The following is a 13,902-nucleotide window of genomic DNA, read 5'->3' as shown; positions in this document are numbered from 1 at the left end:
AAGCTATTAGAAATTAGGACAGAATTCTTTACATTTCAAAAGAAAAAACGCCAGAGCAGTGAAAGCTGTTTAGTTTCAATGTAATCTAATTAAACATAGAGGATAAAATGTTCTCTGCATGATCTCCTGAGCCAGACGCTATTGAAACTCAATTTGTCATCCATTAAATACTGTTTGCTGCAGAATCTTATCTTAATACCTAGTCAGCTTTTGAGATAGAGATAATGGCTTAAACAGTTCAGTCATGTGTAAAATCCAATTGATTACTATTTAAAGATGTATGCATTTAGATTAGAAGTAATTTTGTCTCGTGTGTTCTGTGTTTATACAATGCCTAGTAAATGTTCTCAAGTGTCAGGGTACGTAATGTCAGGTTTGGCAAATCAACAATAAGGTCTCCTGCATTACTTGTAATGAGCCATATTGAGCTTGGAATAAATACATAATTAATGTGAGCAAAGTTAATATTTTGTTGTTGTTTTTAATGTGACCTATTTTGCATGATGTGTTCTTAAAACATTCACTACGTGCCAAATGACTTCTCCAGTTCTGTAATTATTCTAATCATACAGTCTTTATTGCTCCTCAGGGCAGACTTTAGTGTCTTTGTTCTACTGTGAATTACTGTGGTAAAGAACCAACACATTTACCCCACCAAAACCTAAATATTATGCATATCAAGACGATTTAATGAATAAAAATGATCTTCTCATAAAGCGGAGCATTAACCAAAGAAACAGTAAAGAAAGTAAACCAAGTAAAGGGGCCTCTACCTTGAAGAATGCTGCATTCTACCGTATTGTAGAAGCCGTTTGTCTAGCAGTGATACAGCAGTGGTACTGGATGTAATAGCAACTCACCTGCTTCACTCAGCAAGAAGCTGAATTGATGTGGGGTTGTTGGGGGCTGGGGGGGGGGGGGTGCTTGTCAATTCAATCTTTTTGGACCTGAGAATTGGCAGATACAACAAATAATGCCAAAAGTTTGAAAGCACATTATGGAACAAGAAGAGCTGTAGAGGAGGGAGGACAAGGAAATCACAAGGTTGATAAGAACACCAAGTCGTGCCAGTGCATTACATATAATCTTCCATTGAGGGATATCGCCACACCTCGAGGCAAAACTAAATAACAGCGGAGGCTAAACAGACCTCCTGAATCATTATAGAGCGACCTTCAGAGCCTTTTGTCAAAAAGTCAGATTTCCTCAACGCAGATATCCCGGCAACCTCCCACGGGGCACACGTTTAGCTTAAAAAAAACAACATTTTCTCTCTTGCTGAGTCCTATGGTTTAAATCCCAAAGAAGACACTTGTATCCCTGCAGGCATCAAGATGACTTTTGCCATCATACACTATTTCCCACCATTTAGCGGGTGCATTATCGCTGCCCCCTTTTCCTCATTATTCCCTCCTTATCGAGCCCGGCATCGCTACACAGCCCAAATAGAGAGTTGTAATTACCCACCCTGCCACCTGATAGCACCCCCTCCATCAGCTTTATCACCAGGTCCTGCTAACTCATCACAGGCACACAGGGAAGAAAGCAGCTGCGCCATAGATAGATAGCTCATCTCTCAGATACATTTATAGTTCCAGTTGGGATCAGAAGGAAACTGATTCACCCAGGCAATTTTTCATCCACCCTCTCCCTTAGCCCCCACAAAGGCTCTTCTTTCTCAGTCCTCTTTTAGTCTCTCTCCCCTTTTCTGTGGAGGCAGAATTGAGGCCGTTTGGCACACAAAAAGTGATCCTATCTCCTTGAACCTGTAGCAGCGCACTGACATGCTATTTGGTCCTTCATATTGTGCCATCGTCCTTCTGCGAAAGAGAGTGAATGCCTTGTTCATCTGTGACATTGTACACAAGCTCAAAGGCAAGCAGAGACAACGTTGGCACTTCTATGTAAAGGTTGAAAGTACACCTATCTTGTTCAACCTTTGACTTTTATTAATACTTTTGCTGATGTTACTGTGGGCCTGAAAATAGAGCCTTGAGGGGATGTGAATTCCCGTGTCACAGTAGCGCCACAGTTAAAGCCATACTATTCTGACTTTAGATGTGTGGATGTGACTCAGGGTATTGGAAGCAATGAGGACCGATACATACATGTTATACAACTGTACATGCATAGATCACGAGTTAAGGCCTATAAATTCATGATTATTGATTACTCAAAATACCCAGCGCACATTTCAAGGGCTATTTTACAACATGTATTATGATACATGTAATGGATTTGCAAATGGATTTTGTCCTGCCAGTGTCACTTGGCAAACGCTGAATGAAATGTGAATGAAAGGAAGAACAAAAACAGCTCCTACGTAATGGTCACCTCCACTGTGTGTAAAACAATAACATCACAGAACTAGAGCAAGGTCATCTCTTTACTGTCATCCACATGTCTATCAAGATGCACCAGATTGTCCTACATAAAGAAAAGTTGTATTTATATGACACACACAAAACCATATATTTTCCGGGCATGAATTGTGGAGGTACTTCTGCTCTTCTCAACCAGTTCTAACAATGAAGGAGCCTTTGTATGTTCGGCCATCAGTATGTCAAGGGAGCACCCATAGTAGCTGTGACCTCTAGCAAATGAAGAAATTGTGAGGATGCATTGGAACCTTGACTATGGTTCCCAGGGCCTGGATCTTTCCAACAGAGCCACTCTAACACTGCTTGAAAAGGGAAATCAATCTTATTTGAGGAGATTAAGTGACCAGGATAATAACCATGTCATTGAAAGAAAGAAAAAAAAAACTCTCGCTTTTCAATAGACTAAAATAACAGTGTTCCTGCAGATGGCTCATTGTTGCCGCTGAATGTCACATCTCTCAAGGTAAACCTATTATAGCCATGGTGTCTGACATGCCAAAGTGACAAAACAAGTGGCCATTCCTGAGACTGGGATATGTTTTCAAAAGGTTTTGGGTTCTAACATGGAGGTCAACCGTTTGAAAAAAAAAATGGACCGCACAGCATCTAGTTGCTGCGTTATGAATATATTTCTGATGCATATGGACTGTAGGTATTTGTTTGTGATCACACTGTCATTCAAGCTGCCATGCTCTGCTTAAATACACACACAAGCTCACACACACACACACACACACACACACACACACACACACACACACACACACACACACACACACACACACACACACACACACACACACACACACACACACACACACACAAAGTGAGCCAATGTGTGTGTTTAAGCAGAGCATGGCAGCTTGAATGACAGTGTGATCAATTGGAGGGCATGTGTCCTGTCAGCGCATCCTGTGTGAGGGGGCTGTGACAGGGGCTGTCTCAGGTGATCTCATGATTTGATGGCCACAGCAAGTGGAGAGGCTACATTCACACAGGGCCCTCACATGTTGCTTATTCAGCCTGTTCTTAATGCAGAGCACATGAGACATTTATGGGGATTATTGATCACATTTTGACAAAGTAGACTCTCCTCTCCATAATCAGCAATACATTACTGCCATGCAGCTGGAGCTGTTACTGTGCAGACAGCAGCACATGCTGTTGCAGTGTTATTCGATGCTACTGCAAAAGGGGATATACTTATCAGTTTTCTACGGCAAGCAGTCTGTATTTGGGCGTTGAGATAATGTTTGCCTAATGAGTTAAATAATCTGTTAATCTATGGAGCATGAGAGGGAGGGGTAGTGATACGGTGGAACAGGGGCCTTCTTCACAAATCAAAGACTTCAACGCTCTAAACGGTTGCGTCAGGATTAATGCTGGGTCATTATGAACGCTCCTTTTGGTTTCCACCGCCGTTGCTTTTTATGGGAGGCAAAAGTCGATACCCGTGCAGAGCACCACCCCAAACGACTGGCCACACCAAAGGGTTAGGGTTAGCTGCACCCTCGCACAGCACATTGAATGATCCGGTGGGACGTCCCTGGCTAAAGACGCCAGTGACAGCCACGTCCATAGAGCTCAGCTTCCCTACAGTCCCACAGAGCTGTTATAAGGCATCAGACAGCCCAGAGTGTCTCCAAATTAAGCGCTCTCTGCCGAGGGTCAAGTCAAATCAATAATGAAATCCATAAATTGTGCCCGGTGATAATTACTACGAGGAACAGTAATTACAAGACCATTCATTTACTGCCTAGATTTTGTGCCAGTGGTTGGTTTCACATGCTCCCGATTCATCTGCAGGCAGACAATGTGAAGAGGAAGCTTCTCTTTTTAAGCAGCCAGGTTGATTCTTTGAAGGAACAGTAGGCACACACAGGCTCAGGGTCAAAGCAGATTTGGGTTCGCCCCGGGATCGTAAGCAGGTTTGTGAACCCCTGTGTAGTCCACTCCAGGGTTCTTACATTGATCAGTCACTGGCAATGTAGTGATGACAAAGGTTCCCCATAATATACACTTTTGTTTTGCTTCCGACATTGTGCCCTGGGCATTTGCATCATAAAACCAAAAAGTCCACAGGGACTATTTGGGGCTAAAACCTTGATGTCCTTAGCTCCACTAAAGGCACAAAGGGCTCCCATCCAAATGCCATATTGCTTTAGACGAGAGACAACCTGTATACATCTTGGTCTTTTTCTTCCCAGCCACTTTGAGGCATGGCACAAACGTTGTACAGGCATTCTATTCTAAGCCGCAGGTTGCAGCTGGTCTGCCACTTGCTGTGCACTGCCAAGTGCAAGGAATGGTCTCTTTTATCAGAATGGAGCAAATCTGGGCTAATGTGTCTGCTAGAAAGAGTCCCAGGGAGCCTCAGTCCTCCATTCTTCTGCCATTCTTTCCACTTTTCTCCTCTCTTCCACTTGGGATAATTGCAGTTTAATTGGGTGACAAGAAATAAAAACTGTATCCACATTATCTAGGATTATCTCTTTTTCCTCCAGCCTGCCATCAATTCAAAGAAGCCCATTTATCAGTGCAGGGAGGCTGATGCTTGGTCAGCGACGGGGAAGCTTTGAGCACCAGTTAGCAGAATGAAGTGAGAAGGGGGCCGTGAGCTATGGGAGAGGGGCTGACAGCTAAGAAAAATGCTCTTTGTATCTTATCGTAAATGTACATTCATCTTCAAGATTCATATCTTTTCAAAGCTTCCAAATCAATAAAAATACTGCAATAATATGCTGGAGAAATATCTCCCTCCAAAAAATTGTTATGGAAAAATAGTCTTTCATTGTCGGCACACAGACAGAATTCAACAGCAATAATGTCTGTGTCTTTCTCAAGTGACAGCAAAGCTTGAACTCTACTCTTGTAATCTTAAAATATTTCACCATTTCTACAACACTGGTGATACATCACTTCCCTTTTGTTCTTCTTCCATCCAAATCTGTCTTTGAATACAGAGTGAGCTACAGGTATTGTGGTTTGGTTACTATATGTGCTGGACCCAGTTTCATTCATTGGTGGAGAGTATTCATCCATTTCTTTGGGGTCTTGAATCTTACATGGTGAGGTTATGCACATTGAGTCATTCTCAGGCCAGCGCAAGCCTACCTTCCCCTTTGTCAGAGCTGTACTCAACTTTAAAAGCCCCTTTCAGGCAGCCTGAATGCACTTCATTTTCTCTCAAAGAACTTCGCATTGATAGCTGGAAAAGGGAAGGTTGTTTAGAAAAGGACGGAGAGACAATGAGAACAAAAATGAAAGCTTTCAGATTCCATTATGAACATTACCATCCATTCTTCTCAGCTGTTATACATCTCCCGTAATGTTTTCCCATCTTTCAGAGGCTTTTCTAAATGGACCTTGCATCAGGGCCAGGGTAATAAATACTTGAGAAATGATGGAGAAATGCTGTTGCTTGGCATTATGGGGGAAGATCAAGGACCATATGTAGAATCTTCATTTGAGCCAGTATCCTACAGGAGGAAAATAATGCTGCAGCAACAGGACATGTGAATTATTGTGTGGATTATAATTAATGGACATTTTTGAAGGTGATGTAAAAAAAAATTGTAAGGGAAAATCAAGTCTGAAATTTCAAAGTGGAAATGACAAACTTCAGAAGCCTTTTTGAACACCACAACAGGGTGATCAAATGAAGGTCCTACATCTGTAAAGCTAGCAGATCAGAAAACTGCTTCATTAATACTTCTCTAGGCAGGTGAAAGAAAGAAGACCTTGCCAGGGCACTATATACAGTACCTATTCAGACTCGGGGGCATTGTGTAAATATTTAAGACGGCCTGATCGTTGGGTAGAAAGAGGCAGGCTTTGTGTGCCTTTGAAGCACTGAAATCTGCTGTACAATGTCTTCGCAGGAGTGCTTTCTGTTCAGAATGCAGTGAGTGACCTTAGTCCTTTAAGCACAATGCACATGAAGGTTACATGAGATATTGTTTGCCTTGAGATGATGTGTGTGTTTTTGTGTGTATGTGTGTGTGCGTGAAAGTTTGCAAGTGTATGAAGAGGGCCATCGAGCCTCGGTTGTACGCAATGCAACATCCTATGTGAAATCAGTTGCTAAAATCATAACCGAATTTATTTGATCATTAATAAGGTCGACCCTTCGTGTGATGGCAGACATACAGTGCATTCGGAAAGTATTCAGGCCCCTTCCCCTTTTCCGTATTTTGTTATGTTACCGCCTTATTCTAAAATGGATTAAATAAAATGTTTTCCTCATCAATCTACACACAATATCCCATAATGACAAAGTGAAAACAGGTTGTTAGAAATGTTTGCACATTTATTAAAATTAAAAAAGAGAAATACCTTATTTATATAACTAATCAGACCCTTTGCTATGAGACTCGAAATTGAGCTCAGGTAGATCCTGTTTCCATTGATCATTCTTGAGATGTTTCTACAACTTAATTGGAGTTCACCTGTGGTAAATTAAATTAATTGGACATGATTTGGAAAGGCACACACCTGTCTATATCAGCTGACAGTGCATGTCAGAGGTCGAAGGAATTGTGCGTAGAGCTCCGAAACAGGATTGTGTTGAGGCACAGATCTGGGGAAGGGTACCAAACCATTTCTGCAGCATTGAAGATCCCCAAGAACACAGTGGCCTCCATCATTCTTAAAATGGAAGAAGTTTGGAAACACAAAGACTCTTCCTAGAGTTGGCCACCCGGCCAAACCGAGCAATCAGGGGGGGAAAGGCCTTGTCCAGGGAGGTGACCAAGAACCCGAGCTCCAGAGTTCCTCTGTGGAGGACAACCATCTCTGCAGCACTCCACCTACCAGGCCTTTATGGTAGAGTGGCCAGACGGAAGCCACTCCTCAGTTAAAGGGACATGACAGCCCACTTGGAGTTTGCCAAAAGGCACCTAAAGAACTCTCAGACCATGAGAAACAAGATTCTCATGAAACCAAGATTGAACTCTTTGGCCTGAATGTAAAGCATCACATCTGGAGGAAACCTGGCACCATCCCTACGGTGAAGCATAGGTGGTGGCAGCATGGGGATGTTTTTCAACGGCAGGGACAAGGAGACTAGCGAGGATCGAGGGAAAGATGAACGTAGCAAAGTACAGAGAGATATTTGATGAAAACCTGCTCCAGAGTGCTCAGGACCTCAGACTGGGGCGAAGGTTGATCTTCCAACAGGACAACCACCCTAAGCACACAGCCAAGACAAAACAGGAGCGGCTTCGAGATAAGTCTCTGAGCTTTGTGAGGATCTGCAGAAAAGAATAGGAGAAACTCCCCAAATACAGGTGTGCCAAGCTTGTAGAGTCATACCCAAGAAGACTCAAGGCTGTAATCGCTGCCAAATGTGAAATCAGTTTTTTTATTTCATACATTTGCCAACATTTCTAAAAACCTGTTTTTGCTTTGTCATTATGGGGTATTGTGTCTAGATTGATGAGGGGAAAAAAAACTATTTCATACATTTTAAACAAGGCTGTAACTTAACAATATAAGTTAAGGGGTATGAATACTTTCCGAATGCACTGTATGAACACAGCTACCAACATAAAGGGCAGTTTTCAGTATACTCACTATGGACCAGTTATTATAACATGTACTAAATGGAATTCTTTCATTTAGGACCCAGATTTGTTCCTTGTCAGGCCACGTCGTCCGGAAGAACTCCTGCAAAGCAGGTTTGAGTGTTTTTAACTGGAAAGGCCCACTAAGTTTGCCTTTGTTGGGCCTAGGGAGTGTGATAAGATCAGTGAAAGGGACCAGTGTCCTGCTGACTCAGCCAGTCCCTGTGTGTCATTGTCTCTCTCACACATACAGACTGGGTGGCCCACCCAACACCTACCATACAGGCCAAACTGTGTCTGCTCAACACTGTAGCTTACTACATACACAGACTATCACATGAAGACAGTGTTCTGATGAAGGATTAGTTTGTCTCCAAACCACCAATATGCAACAACAACAAAAAAAGAAATAGGCCTATAGGTCTAGAAATGTATAATAATACATAGTTATTGCATCAGACGTCTGAATGATGATAAATATTATCCATGCACTGAAGATGAATTGAGTTATGTTTATCTATACACAGTGTGTCCATAAAAAGTGAATAAATGGTGTGATCAGAGAGAGTGAGGCTGCTCCCAGGACCCGGGCAGTGCTGCTGGGATATTGCTGCGGAGAGGTGAACGACCGGCTGCCACGTTTCAGTCAGTCACTGTTAATCATTTTTACCACGGCCAGCCGTATAACATTACTAAAGGGGAATTGCTTCAGTCTGGTCAGTGCAGGGAGCAGTTTGTCTAATCACAGTGCAAATAAGGTTTGATCACTGTCCAGCGTAATCTAGTCCACACGCTGCGTTCACAGCCCTAAATCTCTGAGCAGGGAGGCTGCAGGTGCTGCCTCACAGACAGTCCTCCCCCTGGGGGCTGTAGACTGGGGAATAAACAGCAAATAAATGGGAGTGCTAGGGAGAGGGATGAGCTGATTAACTCGCTGCAGGGCAGTTTCTCATTATCCCTGTACCTGCCTCAGACCCACCCAGGCCCTGAGTCTTTAGCCCCGTCTGTCCTTCACTCTCACTGGGTGCTGCTGGCTCACTCCAGGCATACCAGTGATACCTGGGCTGAAGCCACCGGTCTAATAGTATTTGTACACTGGGTATGGAGGGGGTAGCTTTGTGTGTGTGTGTGTGTGTGTGTGTGTGTGCTTGTGTACGTATTTGTGCTGTAGCCGAGGCCCGTGCCATCCAGTCTTCCCATGCGGTCTCTTGGGAAAGTGCTAATGTGTCAGTTCCATGGCTCATTTCTTTCAATTACACTGGCTGGTCCAGGAGAGCCTAACAGAGGGCCACAGACAGCTCCATATGCACACAGCCATCACTGCTTATCATGGGCCACTCAGGGGCTATTCATATAGCCTTCCTTGGAGATGACAAATGGGTGCACATCCTGTCTGTAAACAAGAGTTGTTAGTTATATTTATCTCAGGATTAACTTTCTATTAATTCAGGTCATGTTTTCTCCGAGGCATTGTAGATAGCAGTCACATGTGATCATGTGATAACAGTCAAATCTGTAAGATATTCTGATAAAAGTCCTCTCCTTCTCACATGTTATCACCCAACAATATGTATTTGCAAATAGAATATCCAGTCAAGTTAGACATTGGATTGAATAAATAATACCCATTATAAAACATACACAAAACAAACAAAAGAGTAAGCTGTAAATGTGGGCATATTTCGTAAATGTGATAATTATTGGCCTCCAAGTCCAAAGCTCACATTACCAACATAGCAATTATAGACTGAAAAATAGCAACAGCATTTAAATGCTACCTTATTCTGCCACTGGTAGAGTGTTATCTGCGCTCCAGAGAAATAGAGAGAATATTCTATTGTACATTGTTGATTTAGCACATCATCTGAATATAAAGCATTATCCAACATACTTTCAATGAGCTACTCTGTTTTTCATTGTGCTTTCCCCTATGGTTTCTAAGCAAATTAATTAACATGATACAAAAAAAAAGGTAGAATGCAAATGTTGGAGGCCTCACTTTAGGCCTGCGTGTCCTTTTGTTCCACTTTATTGGACCAAATTATTTAATTGGGTCTCTCTGATTGTGTGCAGACACAGGAAGGAACACAGGCCATTGTGAGCATCCATACAAGCCACAATGCAGAATCAAATTCAATTCCCATCAAAACTGCTGGTTGCCACAGAGGCCACAGCGGCCCAGGAGATTAATGAAGATCTGCATTAAGGCAAAGCGCGGGTCTGAGATGGGAGATTTCTCCCAAATAAAAAGGGCCCTTCACCAAGAACAAAGGGGGACCTGAAAAGCAATGGGACGTTCGGAGAGGATGAAATAAATCAAGATGAAAAGAAAGGAGTTGGGGAGCGAAGGGAAATGGTCTGAAACAAACCAATTTCTTTCCCTGTGGTTCGATGTATTTTTCTAAATCTACAAGTTGAAACGTATAATTTGGATGCCTGATGCTTTTGTTATATGGCACATACTTGTTTTTGGTCAAGAGCTGGGTAGCAGTCCAGAAGCAAGAAAAGTATGATTTTTGGGGGGATATAAACCTTATACAAGATAACAGATTATTTAAAATGTTTAAATACGAGATAAATATGTTAACGATAGCATTATGAACTACAGTATAGATCCACAAAAACCTGTTCTCACATGAAGACAAACAAAGAGTTATTAATCTGTTTATAATAGTTGTATTACATGTATCAATGCATTATGAGGATCCAGTATGAAATGTGACATGCTGTACAGGAGGGCACACAATGACTGACAGTGCCTGAATTAAAAGTCTTTGTCTGCTTTGTTCCTTATTATAACAATTATCTGCAGGGCGACGTACAAATGTAAGATCTTAATTTGATCATTCTGTTGCTGAGCTTTCTCCTACACGGCAGGAAATACAAACTTGCAGTGTATTTGAGTTTTCAAAAGGCTTCTAAAGTTTGGAAATTCCACGTTGACATTTCATACTTGATTTGCCCTATTGATAAACGTATCAACCTCTACAAATAATGTCCATTAATTATAATCCACATAAGTCACATTTCCTGTTGCTGAAGGATTATTTTCCTGCTGTAGCTCAAATTAAGATCCTACATCTGTACTTCAACTGGATTCAAAAGGTGTGTGAAGTGATTTTGATTCTTCATTTGTTGTGATGTGTTTGGTATAACTTCAGTGATTTGTTCTCTGAATACAGCTTGTGTTGAAAGGTGGCCTGTCAACTTAAGAGTTAGAGCAACACCATCTGTTTGGTCTGATACCTTTGAATCTCTGTGTCCCTTTGATCATGTTGTGAGCGATTAACACTTTCTGACAGAAGCTTCAACATTTCTAAATTTTCTAATTTTAACACTAAGATTGAGGCATTTCATGTCAAAAGTATTGTATGATATTTAAAATTTTAAAAAATTAATCATTCTCAATCCTAAATATCCATACAAAAGTAGTATTTGCACAACAATGTCGTTTTTTCCCCAGGTTTTGACCTTGATTTCAGGTGAATTATGATAATGGTTCATTGTTAATGCATGGTCTGAATGTCGCTAGTTTCTTCCATTCTGAAAAAAGAGATTAAACCGAGATCACAAAGCAATATTCCATTCCAAACTTTTTGGGCGGATGCCACCCAAAACAGTGCACTCCACTCCTTCACATTCTCCGCATGGTGTGTCCCGGCCCGCCATATGTACTTCATTTCCCCGGATTCATAGATGCTGCTCGCCGAAGCAGAACATTCCAGCTGCCACCTGAACATCTCATTATTTTTTGAAATATCAAGCTTGTATCTTCTTGATAAATAATTCGCAATAGTATAATGTATCAGACTAAAACATATTTGCAGGGGGCCATGGAGGTTAAAGTGCCAATCTCACCTTTTTAATTTTTTTTCGCCCTGAAGACAGTGATTTCCATATATAGAGTGACCAGGGTTTGTGTTGAACATGAGCAATCGGGATGAAGCGTGCGGCGACACATATTGCTGTCAGAGATTGGAAATGAGGCCTGCTAACCTGTAGGCAGCCTCGCCGGACCAATCAGCTTTGCGCATTGCCAATGCGTTAGCCGCAACTAAAAAGAATTGTGACTGTGAAGTTTTTATCGGAGTCGTTGACAAACATTACTCTTTAATGCAGTTTTGTAGAAATGCATTCTTATCCCTCTTGGAAGGCATTTATCTACTTGAAACCTGCAAAATGGTTGCCACAGGGAAGGATTTCTTTTAATAGACCACAATAAGCTCAGTATAGGACACATTCTGATTTGGGTGAGAGATAGGGCCTCTGCCTTATATTCATGGAAAATTGTTTATCTTCAAGCAGGAGGAGAGAAAAGGCAATTTTACAATAGCATTTTAACTTTCATCTGAAATGATTCTTTTCACTCATGAATTGTTCTTTAGAATTTTGAGGCAGGTGCTTTTCAAAGTGAATATTAATCTGCAAGAGGAGACATCATCGAATATGAATAGCAACCACCCAGGACAAATACAAATAATATATTGCTGCATGAAGGGTAAATATAAACAACATTGTTGCTGCATTTATCAATTCAAGAAATATATGTTTGTATTTTTACTAGAACTCAGCAACATTTTATACAAATAGCTGATGATAGATATCTTTATAGTATCTAGACACATTTTCTTTAAGAAATTCCAAAATGATTACATCCACATTTTGGAGGGAGCAATTAAGTGAATCCCATCCCCCAAAAAGAAAGTGTTCTGTGGGAAGCAAATGACCCATGAACACTATTCAGATTTGGCTACTTTATGCACAAGCACTTTCTCTTAGGCCTATAGCTTGGGGTCCTTTTCTTGTGGGGTCCCTGTGATATTTGGGCAGGGCCTATCTCTGAGACAGAGCCCAGTGAGCAGGGGACACAATGCAGGAGTGATGCAGAGCAGGGCCGGGAGACGGATGGCCTTGTGCACTCTTAACGCCACTCTCAGGAAGCAGGAAACAATAAATCAATAGACTGTCCCTCTCCGGCAGGGGCCAAATGTAAATACATCGAAAAGAATCCAGAATAAAACAGACTGGTAACTGAAACACGCAGACTCAATAGGGGGACTCCTACAATTGAAATGCCTTTGTGGCGCTTCCCTTACAGCTTGCACCCTGAATCGCTCCACTCACACCAGCATGGCAGGTCATTGCTAGTCTTTTTTTTGTTTTGTCTGCGCTTCAAACCTGAAACTTTAGACTACAAACCAAAAGGTACGATGCCACACGCTCAGTATCTAATGTAGTTAGATTGTGCAACAAATTTCAGACCTGCTATATGATAAACAGACGTGCCACAATAAAATAGGATCCAACGCATCACCAGCAGTGTAGAGGCTGTAGATTCTGAGTCCACTGCTGCTTCCCCGATCCTCTTCCGATGAACCACAGCATCCTCCTAACAGCATCAACCTACACTGTACAGAGCCCAAAGGCACAGGCGGAGAGCTCTCAGCGTGTCGGTGCTGCACGCCACAAGTTCAATTAATGAATGCATAAAAGGTTTAGGTTTTTTTAATGAGAGAATCTGTTGTAGCTCTTTATCGAAGCACTTCATATTTCAGTGAGGTGAAATGTAGCACATTTGCGAGGCAGAACTAATGCTATATAAATCTCAAGTAATAAGCAGGCCCCGGGGGACATCATCTAAACGAAGATTTTGTAGCAATTTGAACCTGCCTGCAATTTGATTCCAGCCTTAAGTGCATTTGTTTAACAGGTGCTTGAGATGCAAGCGTTTCCCCTCCAAAGTGTTGCTATGTCTCCTTTATTAATTTCTGGAATGGTTGTGGGCGGGAGAGTGTGAAGAAAAAGGGGCGTTTACAAACACTAATCAAAGGTTCAGAGGGGGCTGACTCTTACATTCACCTCATCTACTTTTTGCTTCATTTGCAAACTAATGATTTAAACCCCCACAATCTGTTTGGGGTCAGCTCTTGTGTATTTTGGATACGCTTGGCTATTAG

This window comes from Oncorhynchus mykiss, chromosome 3 (assembly GCF_057628025.1).
Source record: "Oncorhynchus mykiss isolate SJ-2025 chromosome 3, ASM5762802v1, whole genome shotgun sequence".
Taxonomy (NCBI): Eukaryota; Metazoa; Chordata; class Actinopteri; order Salmoniformes; family Salmonidae; genus Oncorhynchus; species Oncorhynchus mykiss.
Note: the sequence above shows the minus strand (reverse complement) of the source record.